General features: G+C 48.4%; 1 protein-coding gene across 10 annotated transcripts in view; it reads right to left on the minus strand.

The window, feature by feature from the left end:
- Positions 1–25,162, minus strand: part of Tbl1x (transducin beta like 1 X-linked) — a 184,343-nt gene that overhangs the window by 115,592 nt on the left and 43,589 nt on the right. For 2 of the 10 annotated variants that reach the window (XM_046464229.2, XM_046464233.2), the window contains exon 1: positions 14,640–14,881. The exons of the other annotated variants lie outside the window; for them this stretch is intronic. The gene's annotated coding sequence lies outside the window, so the exon portion shown is untranslated. Of the gene's footprint in view, positions 1–14,639; positions 14,882–25,162 lie in introns of those variants that run through there. 10 annotated transcript variants of the gene reach the window in all.

Below are 25,162 nucleotides of genomic sequence, written 5' to 3' on the forward strand. Positions count from 1 at the left end.
ACTATTTTAATGTTATGCTTAGCTTTGATGTAACATTTTGATGAGTTTAAAATTTGTTTTATAATTTTTTTTTAAGTTGTCACTGGACCTTTATTCATATGTGGTGCTGAGAATCAAACCCAGTGCCTCACACATGCTAGGCAAGTGCTCTGCCACTGACCCACAGCTGCAGCCCTTTTCATTTATTTTTTTATTTCAAGATAGGGCTTTACTTAATTGCTCAGGCTGGACTGCAATCCTCCTGCCTCAGTCTCCCAGGTAAATGGGAGTTGGGTGTGGTGCTGCACACCTGTAATGACAGGGTTCATTTTTGCTCAAGTTACTTGGTATGAAAACTTCTCTCTCCTTCAGATTTGAGGATTTGTTTTGCTCTTCCCTGAAGTTCCTATTAGGCTCATGTCTGACTGTCCACAACTGCTCTGTGCAGTTAAACTTATTGTGCCCCATGTTCCCCGTCTACTGAGGACTCCACTAGCCACATGCAGCTACTGAACACTAGTCACATAGCCAGTACTGGTGATGAGCACCGGTTTAATTGTATGTAAATTTAACTAAGTTGAAACAGTCACACGTGGCTGGTGGCTACCCTATTGCAATGGTACTAATGTAAAGACTATCAAGAAGGGAAAAAACACTAATCAGGGGAAGCAAAGCCTTTGAGCACCAATTCTATGACTACATTCAACTTAAATTCAGAAGGAAAAGTTGAATATACTTCGAAACCCCCGCCCTTAGTATTTCCAGTATGAAGTTCCACAATTTAGTTCCCAACAGAGAAACTCCAGAACCTGAATGGGTTTTCCTCAAGTAGAAACATCCTTTTGTGAGTAAAGATGCGGTTCATTATCCCCAAGTATAAAAAGGGAAAAGGAGATCCCACGGGTGCCTCACAAAACAGTCACACGCATGCTAAAGATCAAGGAAAGATCAAGGAAAAACAAGGAACACTGGCAACTTCTTTGTAGGTCAGGCAGAGGACTGCACATTTCTTCCTAAATGTTTTGGTTTAGAAATACAGGAACTAAAAAGGCATTAGTTGTAGTTGGACACAATACCTTTATGTTATTTTTATGTGGTGCTGAGGATCGAACCCAGTGCCTCGCACATGCTAGGCAAGTGCTCTACCGCAGGGCCACAACCCCAGCGCCTACACCAGGGCATTTTCTAAGCATGCATCTTTTTCTTCATTTGATACACGTAACACGTAAACCAAACTGTTGCTCAGGCTCTCTGATGATCTAGATGGAAAAGAACAAAACCAAGCCACAGGTGAGCACGCCTGCAATCTCAGCAATTGGGAGGTTGAGGCAGGAGATTGGCAAGTTCAAAGGCAGCCTCAGCAACTCAGCGAGACCCTGCCTCAAAAGAGGGCTGGGGATGTGGCTCCGTGGTCCAGCACCCCTGGGTTCAATCCCCAGTACCAACACACACACACACACACGCACCAGAAAAAAAAAAAACCACAAAAGTTCTGAATACTCCCTGGGGTTGTGGCTCAGTGGTACAGCACTTGCCTAGCACACGTGAGGCCCTGGGTTCAAGCCTTAGTACCACATAAAAATAACTTTTTTGTAGTTGGATCTTACTCATTTATTAAAAAAACTAACAGGGAGCAGGATCAGAACCTGAAGTTCCTGTTGAGTCAAACAAGAAGACACATTTCCACAGGTATTTTCCCTTCTCTCAAGATATGTCATTTAATACCCATCAGTTCCTGGAAAATGTGAATCTGTTATTTGTAGGTTTTACAAGTTCAGTGTAAAAGTATAAACAATTCAAAGAAGGAGAAATAGAGACGCTAAACACACAAACTTGATTTCCTCTTGTTATGTCTGATGAGGCTTAGTAACAAATCATGCTTGTCAAAGTGGCAAAATCGATACGTGTACACAGCAAACAAGCCTACGGGAAATTACAATAAGCTATCAGCGGCACAATATTTCTTTCTAGGCATTTATTTAAATTACAGTGACAGATTACATTTTATTTAGAGGCATGAAACTAATCTGGAGCCAAAGAAAAAGAATCAGGTTTAAAGATGATACATTAAAGTATTAGCATAATATGATCTTTTGTATTGTGTAAACTGTCAGTCAACAGTAATTGGAATCTCTCCACGCTGATATTATGCCAAACTTTATAAAGATAAGCCACACATGACACTAATCAGTTTTTTTTTTATTTAGAGATGAACTAGTGCATCACGAGGTGGAAGAGAATTCTAATGCACGTCTTCCTCACGTCCCAAAGCACCGGCTCCACATTTTGCAATGAGCATGAAGCACAATTTTAAATGCGATTGTCGAGCACAGTGTTTATCATACACAGAATGTATGATAAAAGTTTCTGAACACCATATGGCCCTGCTGTTCATATTTCCGTTTCAATCATTTGCAAAACACAACCCAACTCCCTCTTTACCTGGAAAGGTCAATTGTTCCGGCTTCAATTTCATTTAACAGCGCAGCAAGCAAATCCCTTTTGGAAAGCAAATACACTCAGAAATCTCCCTCTGTCAATCACCATATTCAACCATTCCCTTCCATAAATACTGAGAAACCTAAGACACCAAAACTAGAAAGAATGCAACGTTACCAGCTACCTCAAGAACTGGGTACTGAGGCGAGTGCACACACACACGTACCCACGTGTATTTCTACTCCCAAACTACACCTTTTCTCCAACCTCCACGGTAAGGTCAGAGAGCCCATACTGGCATGCTGGATGGATAATTCTGCAGTGCTTCACTTTAACCTCAGTCAACCATTTTCCTATGCCCACCAGAGTGGAGATAATTAGTGCTCCAAGAGAATTCCCTTGGCAAGCAACAGTGACCAGGAAGGCCATCCTGTCCCCTCCCCGTTCAAGATGGCACACTGGAACCTCCTGCTGCTCAGCGCAAGGCACTTCTCTGGCTCTGTTGTTAGTATCTTCCCCTGCGGCCCCTCCCAACAACTTGATCCAGTGGGAACACTTTCCCAATTGTCTCCTTCCTCTGGACTCCCCCTCACCACCTCCCAAAAAAAAAAAAAAAAAAAAAAAACCACTCCTAGAAATGCACTGGACTTTGATTTTACTAAAGCAAGTTGAACCTAAATTATGCATCGGTCATTTACAAAAGGTGTAAATGAAACCTTTTGAAATAGATTTCAATGCCTTTTGCACAAATGGAAAATAAAAATAGGGAGATGGAGGGTGCTTGTTATGATAGCAACGGGTCATTGGGAATCCGTTCCAGGGTACACCCAAGGTCAGCCCTGTTCCCAAGCTTTAGATGAGAAATTCAACTGGGGGCGACGTTGCCCCTACCAAGACATATTTGGCAATGTGTGGAAACAAAGGTTGCTATCACTGAAGATAGGGGTGTTCTTGGCATTGACTGGAAAGACCACGGTGCTGTTACACATCCTACAACAGCTACTTCAATAAGAATGACATATGATAGTTCCCCTTTATCAGAAGTTTTGCTTTGCACAGTTTTGCTTTTCAAGGTTTCCATTTCTGATTTGAAAACAGAAATTCCAGAACTAAACAATTCCTAAGTTTTAAGTTGCATGCTTTTCTGAGTACCATGATGAATTCTTGCAGTGTCTAGCTCTGTCCTGTGCAGGACATAAGTCATCCATTTGTCATGCATATCCATACTATATACCTCCCATTATCACTTAATGGCACATTAGTCACTCATGTGAATGATCACAGTATATCCTTGGTGTCAGGCATGTAATGGGGGCTGCAAAATTTATGCCCCACGGATTAGGGGACTACCATTAATTTCTTGGGTATTATGCTTCACTGTAGGCAGTGGATGGAGCTGAGAGCACCACAGGAGGGGGATGAACGCAAGGCCATGTTTTATACCATCAACAAGCTTTTCACAAACTGGCTCCAGAATAACCCTGTAACCCATCTCTACCAGCTTCCTGAACACCAGCGTCTATCTAGACCTCCTCCTGGGTTTTGCCAGGTTTACATTCCTGAGCCCAGCACCCTTTGAGAACCCATGGGTCCAGCCCTGGGGACCGCAAGGCCGTGAACCACCATCTACCTCGAGAGCCCATCTCCCCCTCCCTGCAAACTCCTGCCTGGAGTCCAAGCCAGCCTTCCCACAGTTATGGTGCACCCTGGAGAGTCCATGATCAGTGAGGGCGCTCAGAGAGCCTGGCCTGTCTTTTCTGGTGGCAAAGTGTGCAGCTTCTGCTGTTCTGTCTGGGAGTAGCACAGATCTGGAGCCAGGAGAGTTGAGAGCAATCCCCTTTAGCGTCATGAGCAGGCATCTTCAGGGACGCCCCTTCCTCACCTGGACATCTTCCTAGAACATGACAACGTGGAGCCCTTCCCGGGCACGCAGGAAACAAGTATACCCGATTGCTTTTGGCACTGAGCTCCACACACGACTGAAATAGCTTACAGTCTTGTCGATGAATAGACATGTCACCCCAGACGAACACGTGCGAGCCTCATCGTCCCCTCCCCCATATGATGGGATGAAGGATACCCACGTGGCATGACATTGGGAGGAACAGAGACAGAGTACATACACCTCCTGGCCTGCTAAACCATCCGGCAGAAGTCATGACTGTCAGCCATGATTTTAAAAGAACCATCAGGAAAAGATGCAGGAACGATTTCAAACCTGCCCTGCTCACACATCTGGGAACAAAGAACTGCACTTTTTGCACGAACCCTTCACATTTGTTTCCAATAACTCCTGCATTTCCTGCTTCTCAGCCAACACTGATACAATCGGGCTGAGATTTCACAGCAGCATCTAGAGGAAGCATCTCCAAGACTGATAGAGAAGAACTTCCGCTCTACCCCAGGTACGTGCACGCCCACGAACTGTTTTCAAATCCCAGTGAAATTCAGCGATTCCGGACCTCTGTCAATCACTAGGCCTCTGTATACACTGATTTTTAAAGAACTTTCATTTTCGGGCATAAATGACCTGGAATGCTTTGCCAGGTGACTGTCAGTGATATGGTACTCACTAAATTTAGATATGCCCTCTGTCCTGAGGCACTTCCACAGGAAGAGGCTAGATTAAAATAAGATGCTGCTACGACGTCAGAGTTCAAAAGTCGGCGAGACCTGTGACGGCCCCCCCCCCCATTGCTGCTCTCTCATTGAGAGACTTGCAGTTCCCCACCCAGGGAAAGAAAAGGAGAGGGGACAGGTGACTTAGGCTTGCTTTCAAGAACACAACTAAAACAGCAAGAATGATCCATGAGGTAAACTGAGGCACACAGAAGGAAAAGGTAGGCAAAGCGAGATGCAGCCAAGACGCGAAGGTGCTAGCCAAAGTTTGCCATGGAATACAACTTTAGGTCAGCTGGAAGAGAAACACTAATCTGATTCGGAGTTTCCTCGACATTCACTCAAAGAAATGAGCCAGGCATGGTGGTGCATGCCTGTAGCTCAGGAGGCCGAGGCCAGAGGATCACAAGTTGGAGGCCAGCCCCAGCAACTTAGGGAGACCTTGTCTCAAAAAATAAAAAGGACTAGGGATGTGGCTCAGAGGTTCAATCCCAGGTACCAAAAAAAAAAAAAAAAAAAAAGGAAATAAATCAAACTGAGATGCTCATTCCAAGTCATTTAAAAAATAAAGAAGCATGGAGAACATAGCTTCGAGGCTTTTGAGATGGGTAAAGTTTCTCCCACGGGTACCAGAAAGAGAACCGTGGACAAGACTATTCAATAAACACAGGAAGTTTCAAGGAGACACTTCTTTAAATAATCCTGGATGCTGGATAAGTGTGCAATAGCCAAGTACAGAGAAGAAAATCAAATTTATGAGTGGAAACAATATGGCCATCACACACACACACACACACACACACACACACACACACACACACACACCCCAGCAGCCTGGTTCACTGCGTTTTAGAAGCACTTCCGAGTCCCAGCTGGGCTGCGGGTCTCCTGGGGTTGCAGGCGCACATTGCAGCATCTCGTAAACACATTTTGGTGCCAGTAATCCACCACCTCTATACTATTATTTTTAACAGTTGCCTAGGAACCAGCACACGGCTAACTCACGCTTTACCAGCTACTCTCACCGTCGCCCTCCCCTCTGCTACCGTGAGCAGTGCCGCCAACAGCAGGAACCATTTCTTAAGTGTCAAAAAATTTCAGGGACCACCTATGTAAGTACAGCTTTTTTATGTAGTTTAAAAAAAAAAATACCCAATGGCAAGAACACATACGAACACAGCTGGGCCCAGTGGCGCATGTCTGTCACCCCAGCGGCTTGGGAGGCCGAGGCAGGAGGATCTCAAGTTCAAAGCCAGCCTCAACAGCAGTGACGTCCTAAGCAACTCAGTGAGACCCTGTCTGTAAATAAAATACAAAATAGGGCTGGGGATGGGGCTCCGTGGTCGAGTTCAATCCCTGGTACTCAAAGAAAAAAGGAAAATACATAGCAACAGTAAATTCAATGCTGCCTTTTAAATAATTTGCATATCTATTCATGACACAAAAGGTCTACTTTCTCACAAGTGCAGGTTGAGAATTTCAGGGAAAAAAGAATCTGAGCTATTTATGATTTGTATCTCAGTAAAACCTTAGAAGCACAGGCATTGTGCTTCTACCCTGTTCCAGTTACTCCAGAGCCCACCTGACCTGTCTCGGCACCCGCCGTTTCCTCTGCCCGACTTCTCCCGTCTCCCTTTAGTGCCTGGTTACACCTCAGGTCTGAATTTAAATTCCACCACCACAGAGAGGTTTCCCCCAACCCCTGCAGGCTCCAGCAGCTCTCCTTTTACCTACTCCTACCCCTTGATGTAGCGGGCCAATTTGTACAGTGGCCCCCAGGGATCACACCTCCTGGTATTCAGGGGATAATGATCCCCACCCACCCCTTGGGTGTGAACCCAGTGACTTTCTTAATCCCCACCTCTTAGATCTGAACCTAGTGATTTGCTTTTCTCAGAATACAACAAAGTTGGCGTGACACGTACTTTGCCTGCAAATGTACTCTCCACTGCTTTCTTGGCTTTGCGCATTTTGGAGACCATCTCCGTTCCAGCCAACAATTTCCATGCTGGAATGGAGATGGTCTCCAATCCATGACCAGCAGAGAACCGACGAGCTCAGCCCAGTAGCCTAAGAGCAACTACTTCCTATACACCGCCTCGGAAGGGGACAGGAGGCCACCTGTCCCTCAGCAGAGCTTCAGATGACAGCCCAGCCCAGCCTCCTTGTGAGAGATGACAGAGCGGAGAACCCAGCCAAGTTGGGATTCTTGACCCACAGAAGCCTTAACACAAATTCAAGATGGCACCCTGGAGGAAGGATGTGTTCCTAGTTGCTCCACAGCTGGAGGTTCAAGCTGTGGCAGTACTGCTTCACAGCAAGCATGATCCCTGCCATTTGTACACCTCATCCAGCCCCCTACCAACTGCCACCATGGACCTCTGGTCTGCCCCGATGTGTGAGATGCCCACAGTCCATTGATTTTCCAGTTGGTCAGGGAGATACAACCTACCATGACAGTGCCACCTGACCTGTACAGGGCCCATGAGATAGACTCTCTGGAGAGTTTGATTGCCCCAACCAATGCCCCTCATCAGCCTGAAGCACCCCGAGGGGCCATCACCCCTCTTCCCTAATGGCAGTTAGGGCACTTCTCAGGGGGGCATGACAGCAGATGTATTAGACTGCGTGAAGGGCCCCGGCACAGGGTGGAAATTTCTTCTGCATCCCTGCCAAGGACCTCAAAGTGGAGCCGACCAGTAACTGTACTGGAGTCTGAAGTATGTGCCTGACCCCGAAGCTACTTCCTGAGGTGAGGAGGCCCTGTGGTCAATACCTTGACTGGACTGGGGGCGTGTGAACACCAGGGTCCCTGGTGCGACTGGACTTCATGACCTCCTACTTTCAAACCTCTAAAAGAGATTAGCCTCTGGTTTCCAAAGTCTAACCACAGAATGACAGACACCAAGAGGTGACCCTCCTTGGGACCCCTCCTCTGTGGGAACTCTGCTTTCTATCATTTGAATAAACTCTTGTTACTTTTTTCTAAAAAGCAAGTCACCTTAACATAATAAACATGTGCTTTCTAAGCTGGTACATTCATAACATAGCAAGAGACAATGAACACACATTTCCCGTGGTTCCCCTTTATAGATACAATTGAATTAACTCATTTCTTTTTTGGCTTAGAAAGTGCACATTTATTCTCTTTTGATCCTGGAAGTAGGAATCCAAACTCAGTTACTCCACTGATTTAAATTTAGAGCGTAGTTACTGTCGCTCTTTTCCCCTAAGCGATGGTGTCTGATAGTCGACAAGGGTCTGTTTGGTCTCTATCGTCCCTCAAGAGCCTGGCATGTACAGCGCAGTTGGCCAGCATGTGCGGGGACGTCTGACATCTCAGCAAGCAAGTCTGGCTGATAAGGCACTTGGCACTCCACAGGCTTAGAGAATAGACGCCCCGAGATGGAAACCCTCTTCCCCTCACCCCAATGGGAATTTGCCTTCGTGACCCCCAAACAAGTCAGCTCTACTGAAAAACTGTTTTTTCAAACTAGAGAGAACAATCCAGAGGAGGCGGCACGAAGGCACTGCTAAGGTCGTCACGAATGTCTCCTTGCTCGAGAGGACGCTAGCTGCTCCCTATGGTCCTGGGACCACTGTCCATCAGGCCACCTTTCTGTTGAAGTGCCCACATGTGGGGGATAAAGATTTCCACCACCTTAGGTTGTTGCCTTGCAGTAAGACTAGGAAGCCAGGAGTTCTCCACCACCACGTTCCCAACACGGCCAAGTCCAGGAGGATGGCCCTAGGCTGGGACCATGAGGATCAAAGGAAGCTTCCAGTGCCACAGTCCTGAACCAGTAACCTCAACCAAGTCCATAAGAGCCACGCTGTGCCTCACCCTTCCTGCTTCAAGGGCCAGCTGGCCCCAGAACCGTCCTCCCTCCATCCCTGGCTGACGGAGCAGCCACGCTCACCACAGGGAAGGGACCTGGGGCCATGGAGTGGGCCTCCCAACCCCATTGGCAATGGGGTATCCCCAGGCACCACCCAAGGGACCATGTCCAAAGCAGACTTGGTCTCCCCTGGATTCTCTTGGTCCCCTGGACTTGCCAGCTGCTTTAATTTTATTCTCAGATGTTCCTGGACTCATTTCTTCCTGCCCACCGGCCACACCACCATGTTCCCTGCACAGATCTCAAGTCCCATCACTGCAACCCCACAGCACGCCTGACGCTGAATCTCTCCACACCACTGCCACGCCCTGCTTGGCCTCTGCAAGATGACACTTTTCCTCTGCATGATTATCTCCCCTGCATCTCCACAAACCCAAGTGACTCTTCCAGCAGCAGAGATCTGAACCTATGTTGTCATTCCAATGTATGATGGATTCCACCGTCATTGGTCCAGAAAGGCCACACAGGCTACACGGCCTGCCTGGATACGCGGTCCCGATGACCGGAGAGTAGGGGACAGGGTGAGTAACATGTCCGGGAATGACACATCATACATGGACCAGCCGCCATCTGTGGAAGGCAAACAGTGTCATACCCCCCACCACCACCACCACCACCACCGAGTTGGCCACAGCCCTGTCCCCAGTGACAAGCCGTACGTTAGGTTGCATCACAAGGGGGAATTCGGGTTTCAGGTGGAATTCAGGCTGCTAATCAGTTGATATGAAAAAACAAATCACCCTGGATTGCAGGAGTGAGCCAATGTCACCTACAGAGTCCCTTCAACATGGAAGGGAGAGTGTAGGGGGAGCAGCTCTGGCTCAAATCTTGCTCCAAGTTGCCTGTGGCACACACACCACATCAGGTCGTCCACTCTGGGTCCTCTTGCTCCCTCCAACCTGAAAACCTCCCCTTCACTCCTAAAGCCACACCCCAGCCTACACCTTCAAAATCAAAGAGTCTCGTGGCCAGGGCTTTGGAAGCACTACAGAGGAGGGCCCCTCGGTGAGCTCATGGGGGGCCTCTGAGAAAAAGTAACAGGTGTCAGGACGAGTCCTCCTTCAAACAGCTCCCACACAACACTGTCACCCGACCCAGCAGTTCCACTCCAAGGAACACACACCCAGAGAAATGACAGCGTGCAAAGCCATCGCAGCTTTCCTCATGATAGCAAGAAAGGAGTCCACGGTCACCGGCTGAGTAGCGGCTGAGCCACTTTCACAGCAAGGGACTAGGGCCCAACAAGCACAGCCAAGCTGAGCAGAGGCGGAGCCACCAACATGGATTAACCTCAAACCCCGATGCTCGAAGCTCAGTGTAAGGGGCCAGACACAAGAAAACGCATAGCACATGACATCTTCCAAATACACAAGATCCACGAGACACAAAATGAGTTAGTGGCTGCCAGGAGACCAGGGGAGGGAGGGCCTGCAGGACCATCCCTGGGGTGACAAGAATGTCCTAAAAATCACAGTACATCAATGCCTAGCCAAGTCCATAAATGGACTAAAAGTCACTGAACCGTGCATCTATAAAAGGAGAACTCTAAGATGTAAATTAGAGCTCAATAAGGTTGTTTAAAAAAAAAGTTGTGAGCTCTTTGAGGCCGAGATGATAGGTGCACAAATGTTCAACAGAACAGAGACCACGTTTTATTGTTCAGTCAAAGCACCGGGGACTACTTCCAAATTCCCGAAAAGCAAAAGCTCTTCATCCGCTGCAGAATGGAAGGGGCTTTTAAATATGTGCATTTCCTCTACTGTCAAAAGCACAAAAGCGTAATTTAAGTTGGTAAGAACCACACAGAATGGCTTTCTAATTCAAATGACACCAACAATAAATTTTATTGAATCAAGTCATATTTGTACCTAACGTGGTTTTCAGCTGATGAAAAGTGAAATGCATAAAATGTGTTTTATTGGAGTCACAACAGGATCCCGAAGATGAAACCACTAGAATATCTGCTTATAAGCAGCTAAGAATTCTAAATACCCCAAGACCCAGTTTCCCAAGTGCATTTCAAATTCAATTTAAGTGGATTAAGAAATTCAATTTTCTGTCAACACATGACAAAACACAAGGAACAATGGTCAAACATTTAACATACATACACATGTATACACACGACCTTAAACTACCCGGCTGTACCACTTTGTCCACATCACCAGGACCAGCACTGCTAAAAAGATGCACGTAAACACACACCTTAATTTCAACTAATTTCTATGAATAGATTGTGATGGCTCAGTCCAAAATAGAATGAACTTGGAATTTGGTAGGCCTATTCTTCAGAAGATGATGATCAAATATGGTTGCTTATGCCTGCAGCATTAAACACACGGACGGAATCAGATCCATGAGAATGACCACACAGGGTGATAAATCTCAGAGCGAGGCTGCCATTCCCTGTGGCAAGAAAGGAAGCTGGAGAAGCAGCCGGCAAAGTCCAAGGCTCTGACCTTCTGCTCGTTACCAGCTGCACCCCCTCCTCCCACAGCACTGATCGTGATTAACATCTGGCCTGGGCTCACACTGTATCAGTCTGCTACTGCGGCTGTAACAAGGACCTCCTCAAGTTTAGGTGCCTCACATCCATAATCCTACAGTCCTTATATACTGGGCTTTCGGGAGCTTAGGAAAGTTCGCACCACGAACTCACTGTCCTTCTCTTAAACTTCATATCCAAGGCAAAATGTGCAGACAAGTCCTCTCTGCAAACACTTGGGGGACACTAATGTCCCCAAAACAACGTTCCCTGCGCCAATGCACTGCCTACCTCACGTGTGCAGAACAGGTGTCTATGCTGACGTGTGTACACATGGGCATGTGCCCTACATATTATTTTAAATATGAAGCTCCATAAGGTGAGACTCTAGTAGAGTTTGGACCTGGAATGTTCCCCAAAGGCCTATGTGCTGAGGGCTTGGTTCCCAGGGAGCTGCACTTGGAACTGCTGAGAGGTGGGGCCTAGCGGGAGGAAGCTAGGTCACAGGGGTGGGGGCCGAGCCCTTGAAGTGGTGTTGGGGCCAGACCCCTCTTCTCCCTGCCTCCAGGATGCCATGAGGTGAGAGCTCCCTGTGCCACGGTGCCCACCCCGAGGCCCTGCCTTGCCGGAGGCCCCAAAGCAGCAGAAGCAGCCTCCGAGAGGACAAATAAACCTCTTCTCTTCAAGGGGATCATCTCGGGTATTTTTGTCCAAGTGATGGAGAGTTGATTGACACTTGCCCCAGGACATCCTCTGACCTAGAATTTCTGGTGCCAGGCATAACCCGAGGGTAAGTCATCCTTTGTGGCAAAGGTTGTTCTGTGCACTGAAGGGTATCCAGCAGCAGCCTGGACCTTTGTCTACTAGACACAGCCATCACCTGCATTCTGACATGCGAAATATCTCCAAACACTGCCCACTGCCTGAGGCAGCTGAAAGTGAGCAGTGCGAGGCCAGTTTCAGTTTATTTCAGTCATGTCCACCCTGGCACTGGAATGGTCCACCTCCCCAGATTGTGATGAATCCCATTTTTAAGTATCTTCCTTGGAAGATCTTAAAAATGCAAGTCTAGCCAGGCATGGTGGCACACGCCTGAATCCCAACAGGTTGGGAGGCTGGGGCAGGAGGATTGCAAATTCAAAGCCAGCCTCAGCAAAAGCAAGGCCCTAAGCAACTCGGTGAGGCCCCGTCTCTAAATACAAAGCAGGGCTGGGGACATGGCTCAGTGATTGACTGTCCCCGAGTTAAATCCCCAGTACCCCCAAAACAAAACAAAAATGCAACGGTCTCCCATCACACCTGTGTGTTTCTACATTGTACTGAAATGACCAAGATGTAACCCCGTACACCAAGGGAGATTTGCAGACGTCATTTTTTCATGCAAGAAGAAAAAAACTCACTCTTTTACCAAGAGGATCTCAAGAGTCTAGCCGATGTGGAAATCGCTTTCTGTCACTAGCTTTTCAACCCAAGGCAGCAATCAGGGAGGGAACAGGGAGACGGACCTGCCCGTCTTTTCCTTGGACAGCTGAGATTCTTTGTAGGTTCCATAAATATTCCTTCTGGATGGCCGATTGTTTTCTTTTAGCTTGTGGACAGAGAATCAAACAGACTGCTGAAGACAGGGTCCGCATCAAAGCTCTCGTTTTATCCTACTAACTACGACTCCAAGAGGGATTCTCACCCTTTGGTGGACTCTCCCCAACCCCCACCCAACCTGGATGGTGGCTCAGAGCCGGGCTGCAGAATCACACGAGGCTATTTCTGGGATGCCACGCGCAAAGCAACTTCTGAAAACGGCTCAGTTCAGAAGTACAGGGGCTCTCAGAAATCAAACGGGTGTTCCCGGTGGGCACAAAGCATACCCTCACCTGTGGCCCTGGTGTCTCAGACGCCCTTTGATCTGGGGCCACCCTCCCTGGCACCCCACCACCTCCGGCCTTCCTCTCTGGTTCAAGGGTGACTAGTATGAAAGGAGGTCCTGCAGGCTGCCTTTAGGACCTGCACAGAGGGGAACAGGTACTCAACACCGCTCCTTTCCCCCATGTCTGAAAGCGAATGAACCGCTCCTGTTACTAAGTCCAGATGTGAACTGTTCAAGCCATGTGGGATCCCCATCCCTTGACCCCACTGCATGTCGAGCGGAGGCACCAAAAACATCCCATACAGCAAGAACAAGGTCAACACCCTTGTGCAAAGAGGACAGAGAAGAACTTCCCCAGATTTCTACTGACAGCATTCAAAGCACTCCAAGTTGAATTGCGCACCATTTTCGTCTGTCATGACAGTCTTCCCCCATTATTAAAAAGTATCCAAAGTATTCTTCCCTTGAAGCCCACCTAAAAGCAGGTAGGGGACCCAGTTTGGCCCGGCAGCTCTGACTGCAGATCTCTGTGCGGGGGGTGCACAGACGGAAGGACCCACCCCCAGAAGACATCAATGGATTAATCCACTGATGGTGAACGGATTATTGGGAGGTAATCGGAGGAAGCAGGCAGGTCACTGGGGTGCACCCTTTTCCCAAGTGACCTGCCTGCCACACCCCCCTTTTCATACCCTTCTGCCATGTTATTCTGCCTCACCTTGGCCCTAGAGCTAGGGAGCCACCCAACTGTGAACTGAACCTCTGAAATCATCAGCCCAAGTAAATCTTTCCTCCAAGTTGTTTTTCTCAGGTAGTTTAGGCAGTCACAAAAGCCTACTTCCTAAGATGACCTTTTTGCTGGTACACATGTTTAGAGTTGCCAACAGACCTCGGAGGGAGCTTTAAAAAACAGTTAAGCAATGCAAAAAGAACACAGAAAAGCAAAAAAGGAATGAAGAGGAAGTGAAGACATGAATGCAAGTGGGGTAGGAGGGATAAAGACAGATTGGCCACCTCACGACACCTGTTACTACTGTGTGGGGACTTCGGGATTACAGAAACTGTTTTTTAGATATACTCCAAACTGCACCTAATTCAGGAAAGAAAACACGTGTATCTTAAAATCCTGTATGAAAACAATTTGATCTATATGTCTATCAGATCGATAGCACAGACCTCAGAATAAAAACGAAAGCGAGTACCTCTGGACATCAACTGTACACCCTCACTAATGCAGTCATTTCCAAGACAAGTTATTTTGCGTGTATTATGGGAGAGAACAATGTGTCACTACACTGTTGCTCCAAGAAGTTCCTACTGCTGAAGAGATGCTGGATGGAAAAGAGGAAGGTACCTGAAGACCTTTGGAGCTACTGGACATGAAGTCACACCACTAAACAACTCCGTCTCCCAGGTCTCTCCTCCGCATGATCCTGGAGGCAATGCCACCTCAACATCAATGAGCACACCCAGATTCCAGTTTCTGGCTTCTAAACATCACCCTCTGGGGCTCTTCAGACAGAGTGGATCCCAGGTGAGGCGCAGGGAATTCACACTGAACACCTGGAACGTCCTCCTGTCCCAGAGAGAAAACACATGCTTAAAGGAACTTGGACGAACATGAGGAAAGAATTCAGGACCCAACCTGAAAGGGTTGGATAAATTTAACACAATGAATTCACGTAAAGGAAAAGGCGTGGGGGTGCACACCTGTAATCCCAGCTACTCAGGAGGCTGGAGCAGGAGGATCCCAAGTTTGAGGCCAGCCTTAGCAACTTTCAGAGGCCCCAAGCAATACAGTGAGACCCTGTCTTAAAAAAAAAAAAAATTCAATAAAAGGGTTGGGGATATAGCTCATTGGTAAAGTGCCACTAGGTTCAACCCCCAGTATCCTCACCCCTGCCCGCCCCCCCCCCCCGCAAAAGAAATTTGACAGTGATAGATTGCAACATTTTGTTTTAAAAAATGGCTTTTCCAAAAAAGGAAAACCAAGTTCTTTTAAAAATTACCCACTAATAAATGCAAAATGGGTAGAAGAATTAGAAACATCACTGTGTGACCAAAGCTCTTGTGCTTTAGGAGTCGGCTGGCTGGTTAAGCACTTCTGGAGTCATGGGCCACCTGGTCTCTGTTAAAATGCCCCAACTGCCACCGAGGCGTGATGGCGGCCCTGGACTAGCCCTCAGTGGACGGGCAGACGTGGCGAGATTCAGCATGAGGTGGCAAGATAATTGACGGATGCCAAAGCCACGGAATGCAAAGAGAGGAACAAGATGTTCACACAGCTCAAAGCACCCTTCCACGGAGCAGCCCTCATCACGGACAACAGGACTTCCCAGAGGACGCCATCCCATAGACCCGCCCGCCTTCATCGAGAGATCAATAGAAACTCCTGAGCGACCCAAGAGGAATCGCCATCCCCGTGTGGTCCACCTCAGGACGGATGCAAAAATCAGCACACCAGTGTCGAGAGCTAGAGGACTTCTCTAGAGCCTAGGAGACCAAGACAACCTCAAACACGGCTCATGATCTAAGATTAGAACCCGGATCCAACTGGGGACAATCTACATTTGGCTGCTGGTTCAACTCAATGACAAATGAGCGAGCAACTGAGTCAGCTCGATTGATCTTCCTGCGAGGTACACATGGAGGGTTACCCACACACCAGGGGCATGCAAGACCACACGGCAAGGGTTGCTTTCCTTCAGCCCTCCCTCGGTCTGCTGTCAATCAACCACATGGGCTCAGATGTCCCCCCCAGTATGCAAATCAGCAAGAGAAAACTCAAGAGGAAGAGGACAGAAAAACACCTTTTGAGTTTGACGTTACCCACCACGCTTGAAAGGGGGACACACAGGGCTTAAATAAGGTCTTGGTGGCCGACTCCTGGCGAGCCAATGTCCCATTCCTTCCTCTCATAACAGAGAGACACGTGCACATCCAGAGTCAAAGTCAAGCCCAGGGATGCCATGAAGGTGACTAGCTGGCATGTTCAGCCAGAGTCTCAAGACAATTGGGATTCATCTCATGTCATTGCTGACTGCACCCCTTGCAACTCTGGGGAAGGCCATAGGCTCACTCTGAGATGCACTCACCCACTGGCCAAGAGGGATAACACCTGTCCTGCTGGTGTCGAGACAGGGACGCTCGGAGAGCAGGAGGAAGGCATTTGCAAACATTTGGTCTGACAGTGGCTCCCGCCAGGAGGCTCCTTCCCTTCTGCAGTGGCGGGGACTGAACATCAGGGCTTCCACCATGCTGGAGTAGGGACTGTCAGTAAGCAGCAGCTTCCAAGGACTCCCCCTCATGAAATCCTTGAGACTCAGGGCCCTTCTAAGCAACAACTATTTGTTAAGGAAAAACCCCGTCACAATTCCAGCACAGTCTAACACAAGCCTCAACCGGCCAATATTTATCAGGTTTCCACCACACAGGGCAATCTCCAACAGCATCCCAGTTCTTCCAACAGATTCCCTTTCCTTTTCTGCCTTACCAAGAGCTGAGGACAGACAGAATGCACCCTGGTACAGACCTCTAGCATCTAAGCAAAGCATCCACAAGCTCTTGATGACAGCAATTGTACAAGTCAAACTGGACACAGCCATCAGTTATAACCTATCTCCTGCAACCCCAAGTCGCATGCTCTAACAGAAGAGGTTCCTTCTGGGGGAGTAGGCTGTATCTACACGGTCCCAAGTCTCCCCTCCTACAGTCGTGCTCTTGGAGGCTGCACTGCTACAGAAATGACGTCTAGGAGCACTTTGAAGACAAATGACCCCCACATCAGGCCAGGAGGGGGACGTGCCAGACAGCATACGGTGACACAACTGCACAAGGGTGGGAAGAGAAACCCGGGCGGAGATGGTGAGCACCAGACATCAGTCCAAGGAAAATGCTTGTTTGGAATTCTGATCAAGTGACCTACCAACTTTCATCCTTAACCAAATAAAACCGCAATTTCCCAAAATCTAACAGGATGAACATTCACACAGTGACCAGGAACAAGTCGGGACCACCAGTGTAACACCAATGACCAAACCAGGCTGGTGGGGACCTTAAACTACCAGTTCATGCACTTAAACATCAGGATTTTCAATAAACATCAATAGAGACTAAGTTACTCAGGCTGGCCTCAAACTCGCAATCCTCCTGTCTCGGCCTCCCGAGTAGCTGGGACCCCAGGGGTGCACCATTGCCGCCGGCTCAGGTTTTTAGTTTTTTCAGAAAAGGAAGGAAAGATAGGGATGTATCAGACAATGAATCCAATAGTATCATTTTCCCAGCCCGTGATGCTTGTGATAGCTGTCAACTTCTTAAAGAAGTTATGATTCAAGGTGAGCCTGGAGATATAGCTCAGTTGGTAGAGCACCTCCCAGGTGCCTTCAGAAACACACACCACACTGACAGTTCAGGTGATACCTCTGTGAAAACATACAAATCAGTATCAGTAGCACTTAACTCTGCAACCTGCAATGAAGAGGGAAAATGAGGTTTTTCCTTGTCACTACAATCTGTAATGGAGTTTAAATAAAAATGAGCATGTTCAACCTAACAGGAAGACCCAACCCTGAGAATCAACTCACCCATGAGAAATGCTTCACCTCCATCTGAATCGGCTCCCGGGTCTTTTACGGCTTTCTCCTTGGACAACTACCCACGTTCTGGTCCACACGCTCCATCCACCCAGCAAGGCAGCCGCCGCGTCCCTTCGCTGGGGGCACAGAACTCAAGGGGCCCAAGCAAGTCTTGGCAGCAGGAGCCCAAGGTCCTCACTTTCCCACCTAAGCCTCTCAACATGTATCGAATTACAAACCCCCGCCAGCACATTTTGTGATCATTTGTTTCTGCAGTATTGAATTAGTAGAGTTAATTATAATTAGATTCCAAACAGCATTTGTACTTTTGTTTTGGTGGGTTATGTTTCTGTCTTGTTTGATTCTCAGACTCCTCCTTTCCCCTGGTGACCGAAATTCTCCCTTTAGTTGTTTATTACTTAACACGCCTTGGACAAAAAGTACATTCTGCTTTTAATTTTCCAATTAGAAACGAGACACAGAGTTAGAAACAGAGAAATTAACGCTGCGTTCTTACTTGATTACATGGACAGAAAATGCATTTCACACCCTTTAAAAGACAATAAGAGGGGGATTCATAAACAATGCAGGATGTTGGAACAACTCACACTAAGATTCCCTGCTAAATCGGAGGGTTTTCCAAAGAACACCCAAAGCATTAGTGAGTACATAAGTATCTTATTTAAAAACATGGGAAAATATCCTGACTAAACCACTGAATTTAGACGTGTCTGTGATAAGAGACTTAAGCCTTTTGTCAAGTGTGAACATAAAACATTTTGCTATCCCCAAATTGGCACACATTTGAAGGGAAGATCAACTACCGCCTGGGGTGTGCGTCTCTTCCTCTGCTGCTCCAGCCTTCTGCAAAGAAGCCTGAAGTTTTCCCTTTAACTTCCCCTTGTAAAATGGCCAACTTTACAAACGGGAAAGAAAGCACAGGGGAGGGGGGCAGTCCATCTCCAACCAAGGAGCCCCAGTGAGAGGCAGGCCCTTCTAGGACAGTTTCTCCTGGGCTCACGTGCAGCCACCTTGGTCTTTCCAGGACAAAAAGCAAAGTCCAACACAGTCGAAGGCATGGGAAAGCCCAGGCTGCCTGCCTGGCTCTGACTGTAACAACCCGGGCTCCCGCACACAGCCTTCCATGCAGCTAGCATAACCGTTTCTGTGAACTTGCACACCACCGCTGCCGCTTTGTCTTGGTAGCCCACCCAATATATTAGACCTTTAGGATATGAATCCTGGCTGGCAAACAGTAAGTGCTCAATAAGTGTTACCAGTGGGAATGAGGTACTGAAGATTAGTTACTGTTACCTCCAGCGAGGGGGAAGAAAGTTCCCCTGACCTCATCTTAAACTATCTTCCTTACTGTGACAAACTCTTCCTACACTGTAACTAACTACCACCTGTTGTGTACACAGGTCATTCTGTGTACGTTCTGGGTATCATCTAGATATTCTGCTTCATCTGCCACCAAGGATGTCTTCTAAGGCCCTCTCCAGAGCCAAATGTCCCCTGGCACATTTCTGAGCCCTCTGGGTCATTCTGCCTCCAAGCCTCAGCCTATGATCTACGAGGATAGTGTGCAATTGATGAGGCATGACTTTCCTGGGATTGGACAGGAGAGTTGGGTGGGAAGATTCAATAATCTGGTCTTCCCCTGTTCAACTGAAGGTGATTTGAGCCAACTTTCAGAAAATAAGTAGAACTTAGCAAGAGGAGAAAAGGTGAGTAGGGGCCATCACAGAGTACCCCAAACCTTATAATGGACACTAATCTTTCCAAGTTAGTATGCCAAGCACCAAGATCTCCAACTACGCCATCTCTTAAGACCCCACTGAACAACTGTACCAAGTGGACAAGGTCGACTCCATTCCGATTCCAAAGCCAAGGCAGAAGGAGGGGAGCCTGCCCAGCTGCCACACCTATCCCAGGTGGAGGCGCAGTCCACCCCGACCCTCGTCACTCCCAGACCAATGCAATGCCTGGCCTGCCCACGACCTTCGTGGAACCACGACATTGACATGAAGGTCACAAGAAAGTCTCTACACATAACCAAGCAGATAAGGGACATCTGGGTACGTTGTCACCCCAGTGCATTATCTACCACATTCCTCATCCCGGCCACCAGAAGATTCGCACAGGAGGCAGAAGTCCAAATTGTCATCCCTTCTGTCCCCCTAGCTCTCCACCTCCACCTGCCACTTCTCAGCCCTCTCTGCCGAGCGCCATGATCTCGGCAGCTTTGCCGGCGGGGATGACCAGTCCTCCATCTGTTCCTTATGCCCTGCCCAGGGCTGGGGCAGCCGGCCAGCTTCTCCCCAGAAGGTGCCATGCCCTTTGCCACACGTCACGGCACCTCTCCCCCAGCTGCCTTCACCCACCAAAGGCCAAACACCCAGCCTCTGGAGCACGTCAGACGGAGGACATGCTGGGGCTCTGGACACGTGACACCCCGCAAACAATGAAAAAGAAGAATGTCACCCAGGAAACTGAGATGGCTGGCGCTTCCTGTCCCCTCCCCTGCTTCACTCCAAGGAAAGCAGCAAGCAGGAGACCGCTTTCCAGGGAGGAAGCACAAGAGGGGCCAGGCGGCTCGCAAAGAGGCCACCAGAGACGAGGTAGCTCAAGTACCTTCCCTCGCTGGTTGGGCAGCCTTGACGTCCAAGGACCATCACGGGCATGTGACAAGCACTGGGGCATAAAGGAGTCCCTATAACCAAGTCCACCTTTGGTAAAGTGACATCCAGAGTCAGCACTGGGAGGGTCTGTGTAAGCACAGGCCAGTGACCCAAGGCAAATGTGACCAGTGGTTCCTTAAGTTAGCAACAAACCAGGCTGAAATCTTTCAAGGGGGAAAAAAAAATAAGAGGGCTGGGGTCATGGCTCAGCGGTAGAGCGCTCGTCTAGCACAGGCGAGGCCCTGGGTTCAATCCTCAGCACCACATAAAAACAATGAAGGCATTGTGTGTCCAACTACACCTAAAAAAAAAAAATCTTTAAAGGTGGGAGAGGGGAAGACCTGAGCCTCTGGGCGGGGGGGGGGGGGGGGGGGCCAAAGCAGATGCAATCTCATTTCCAGGCCCCATAATGGCCATTTAAAACTTCCTAACTGAACCTCTAAGCAGAGGTGAGAGTTCACGCACTGCTAGAGGCCGCACCCGCCATGGGACGCAGTGGCCAAAATCCTGGTCTCAGAAGCGCCCACCCACTCCAAAAGGCCCTACTTGGATCAACTGGCTCCAGAAGCCTTCGCCTCCGAAATCCTCCTTCGGAACCCCACCTCTACCTCGAGAGGTCTCTGTCAGACCACCGTGGTTCACACCCATGCCCCTGCTCCGGCCCACCGAGCTCAGGACTGCTTGCCGTCCTAGCAGCCATGGACCAGCTCAGCAGGCTGGCACTCCGAGCTGCACAGGCTCTGTGAACTAACCTGCACTCGTCATGAGGGATCGGCCCCCCACATCCATTCGCTCCTAACAGCCAAGAGGTGTCCATAAAGTCGGGTCCCCGGGGAAAGTTGGGTAGGTGAACGAAATGTGCTCTCTATCAACACACAGTACCACGTAAAGGACTCCGGACAAATGTTGTCAGATTCTACTTGGATGAGATCTCCAGAAGGGTCTAGATCACAGAGATAGGAAGGAGAATGGTAGAGGTCAGGGGCTGGGGACTGCGACATAGAGTTAATGCTCCATGGAGCCCTTCGATAGGGATCGCTGAGAGGGATGGTGGCAGTGGATACTGGGTTATGAACGTACTTTACACCAAACAATACTGTTAGAAATGTTAGGTGGGGACTAGAGGGTGGCTTGGTGGTGGAGCCAGGCCTAACATGCACCAAGCCCCAGGCAAGGGAGGAGGAAACTGAAGATGGCAAATTCAGTGGTACCCGTATTTGGCCACAAGGTAACAAAAACAACAGCCTACCTGTAATAGCCGATTCTCCCATATGCCCAAACAAGAATACCAAGGCACTGTCACCCCTAACACGCAGACTATTTAAGATTGCAGATGTCTCGAAGGTAAGGACCAAGACCCCTTCGCCTCCCCACAGCATCCCCTGAACGCCCCCACCCACCCAGTGCTTTGCTCAAAATAAGCACTCAGGACAGCGGAACAAGGGCACCACGTTGCCAGTGACTGCCGATGATCAGAGACTGCCCTTCAGTAACTGCTTCAAGACTGAAAAAGAAAGATCAGTGACGTAGAGCCTCAAAACCCTTCTAAGAACAGTCAAAATAGGAGGAACCCTTTGGTCAAAAGACTTTATACCTGCATGTCTTGTCCTGCCACCAGAAGAGAAATTAAAGCCTCTGCCTTGATCCAGAAGGGGAACACGTCATCCCAGTTTGTGAAAATTCAGTTAGCAGTCTTTGACCTCCGTCATTTCCCTCCAGCAGGCCTGGTCCCTTTCTGGTGAGGGTTAGACGCAGGCATGACGATGGCCTGCGGCAGCCCATTTCAAGGGTTTCCTGTGTCTCAGTCTTATTAGAGATAGCTCCGCTTCGATTTTATGGCTAAAGAGGCTGAACGCTCCCTGGCAATTATCACCTGTGCACAGAACTCATTTCACACCGATATTGCGTGATAAAATTGGCCAATTCCCATGCTTGGCCAAACAAGAATTCTCCAATACACTTAAATTTGCTGGTTTATGTGATAGTCCTATAATGATTACTGAAATACAGTAGTTCTTAAGGTACTTAAAACAACGGATTTCTACTTGCATTACCACAGAATAGAAGACCACCTGTTGCTACTGGCTTCAAGAGGTCACAGTATATTAAAAAAAAAAAACAGTAACTATGTCATCTTGGGAGGATCCACCTGCTAAAGCTAGCGAGAGTCAGTTTGGGCTGAGCAATTTCAAACCATTCTAATATAAAGAGTGAATCCTTAGGAGATGGCCAGGGGAATACATCACATGCCCTTAACTCATCCACCCCACACCCCCTAGTTTCACCAAGCTTCATCAAAACTCTTGTTCATTTCTTCAATATGACATGTACTATGGCACTTGGATCCAGATAAGCCCATACATTCCACGAAAAGATAAATTCCCTCTGCCTTCTGTCCACAGCCATCCAGGAGGAGAGGCAGCAGAGGTACTAAGCTTTAAACACCAGGATGTTTATATGCAAACAAGTCCAGTACAAAGCACGCCCCCCCCCTTTAAGAATTCTGACAAGCAATCAAAGCTAGGGTCTGTCCTTTGGGCATAATTAAAGAGTGCACGAGTATTTTCACAAAACCAGAAATAGTTCCCGGGTAGAGCGGATCATCACGTCTTTGTGGGTTTGTGTGGTCTCCCACACCCGGGTGTGTGTTTATTCACGCAGAAGGCCATAATTATCAGGTGTGCAGGGTTAGAGCAGGAGGTGGAATCAAGACTTCTTTCCAGTTAGAATTTCTGCAGGCAAAGATGCCAGTTACACACACCCCCTTCACCTCCACTTCCTTCCCTCTGGAAGCAGAGCTAGCTACATCTGTGCAGGATGGCTTCCTTTCCCAAGGGAGGAGTGGAAGGTTCTTTTCCATCTCCTGAAACAGCACGGCTCACACATGCACAGCTCACAGAACACGGCCATTTGCATTCGGTACCGGCCCCCCACCTTCAAGGTTCCTTCAAGGCAACCAGGGATTTCCAGCTTTCCTTGGAGGAAGGGAAGAATTGAAGTGGGATGGTTTCTGGAAGCCTGGGTTTACAGAAAGACCAAACTGAGAAGATGGAAGCTCACGTGTCTGGCCTTTTAAGAAGGGAGCAGTGGAAATACCTGGCGCCCACTTTACCCTGAAGCAGCTTTTGAAAAGACCCTCCTTGCAGGAGGCAGACAGCAGGAGCAAGGTGGCCAAGGGATGGGGGAGGAGGCAACAGGGAGGGCAGCTCAGTGGACAGTTTCAGTCCTGCAGGATGAGGACGTTCTAGGAGTCTGCTGGACAACAATGCACACAGTTCATCATGCTGGACACTTGGACACGTGTGCAGAGGGCAGAGTATATCAGTGATTTTTAACACGATTTTTACAAAAAACTGCTCCAAGAAAGTGCTGTTAAGGAAAAATACACGAGACACTAAAAACAGCTGCCTCTGCCCCAATGCTGTATCTACTGAAGGGAAAATGAAGACAAGGAAAAGACCCAACCCTGTGCCCATTTTATAAAATATCGGGCTGGAGACAGAGGTGTAAACTCAGTGGCAGAGCTGGCACTTAGCAGGCAGGAGGCCCTGGGGTCACTCCCAAGCACCCCCGCTCCAAAATTAGGATATTAAAAACAATTGAATTATATATTAAGCACCCCTGCTCCAAATTAGGATATTAAAAACAATTGAATTAGGATATTAAAAAAAAAAAAAAATCAATAAATGCCGGGTATGTGGATCACACCTGAATTAGTCATTTCACAACAAAAAGTCCAGAAAAGCCCTGAATGAGTGAATCCAGCAAGTAAACCACACAGAATATGATCTGGCTCTGAAGCCATCTTATTCTATCCATGGAAAGTACAGAAAGGCAGGACTCCACGATGATACCACGTGGACGAGTAACAGGTGCACGTTGCTAAGATAAATGATAAAAAATTCATATTACAGGAGCATCAATCAAGCCGAATTTCTGTGAGGCCGATTCTCATAATCCTTACTGTAGTCAAGGTGAAAGGGACAAAAAGGGCCATCTCCCATTTGTTACCCCCACATCTTTCTGGAGAGTCCTAGAGGGACAGATGGCCAAGCAGGGACACATGAACATGCAGCACCCCTACGGCCGGCCAGCAGCCCCTCCTCACCTGCCTGTCCCTGAGCTGCCAGGCCCAGCAAACCACCCTGCTCCTCAGTGTCCCAAGGAAGCCAAAAAGCGCTTGGAAGGAGCCTTTTCTCAGCACCCGACAAAGGGAAGCGGGCCTTCCTCCCGCTGGGGGAGTCACCCAGGCGGAAACCGCGGCTTCCCAAGGAGGAAGTTTTCCAATCACCTCCCTACCAGCGGGAGATCCGGCAGTCCTGCGGAACAGAACCTTATCAGGACACAGCTAAGAACTAGCAGAAATGTTCAAGAACTGACTGTGGAGGAAGCCACTCCCTCCCTCCCTACACCAAGGTGGCACGGCGTGGTGGCTGTCCCAAGTGGGAGCATTAGGATGAGTGCATCAGGATCCTCCATATCCAACTCCCCGCTTCCGACCTTGCTCCCTCCCGCGTGCCTGTGTTATTCTTTAGAACAGCGTCCTTTGAGGTTTACGACACTCATTGACGTTTATAACAGCCTTATGTAACCTGCCAGGAAGTCCACCTCTTCCCACTCTT

The sequence above is a fragment of the Marmota monax genome, unplaced genomic scaffold (genome assembly GCF_021218885.2).
Source record: "Marmota monax isolate L192 unplaced genomic scaffold, Marmota_monax_Labrador192_F-V1.1 WCK01_AAM20220418_F8-fsc00260, whole genome shotgun sequence".
NCBI classification, from domain to species: Eukaryota; Metazoa; Chordata; class Mammalia; order Rodentia; family Sciuridae; genus Marmota; species Marmota monax.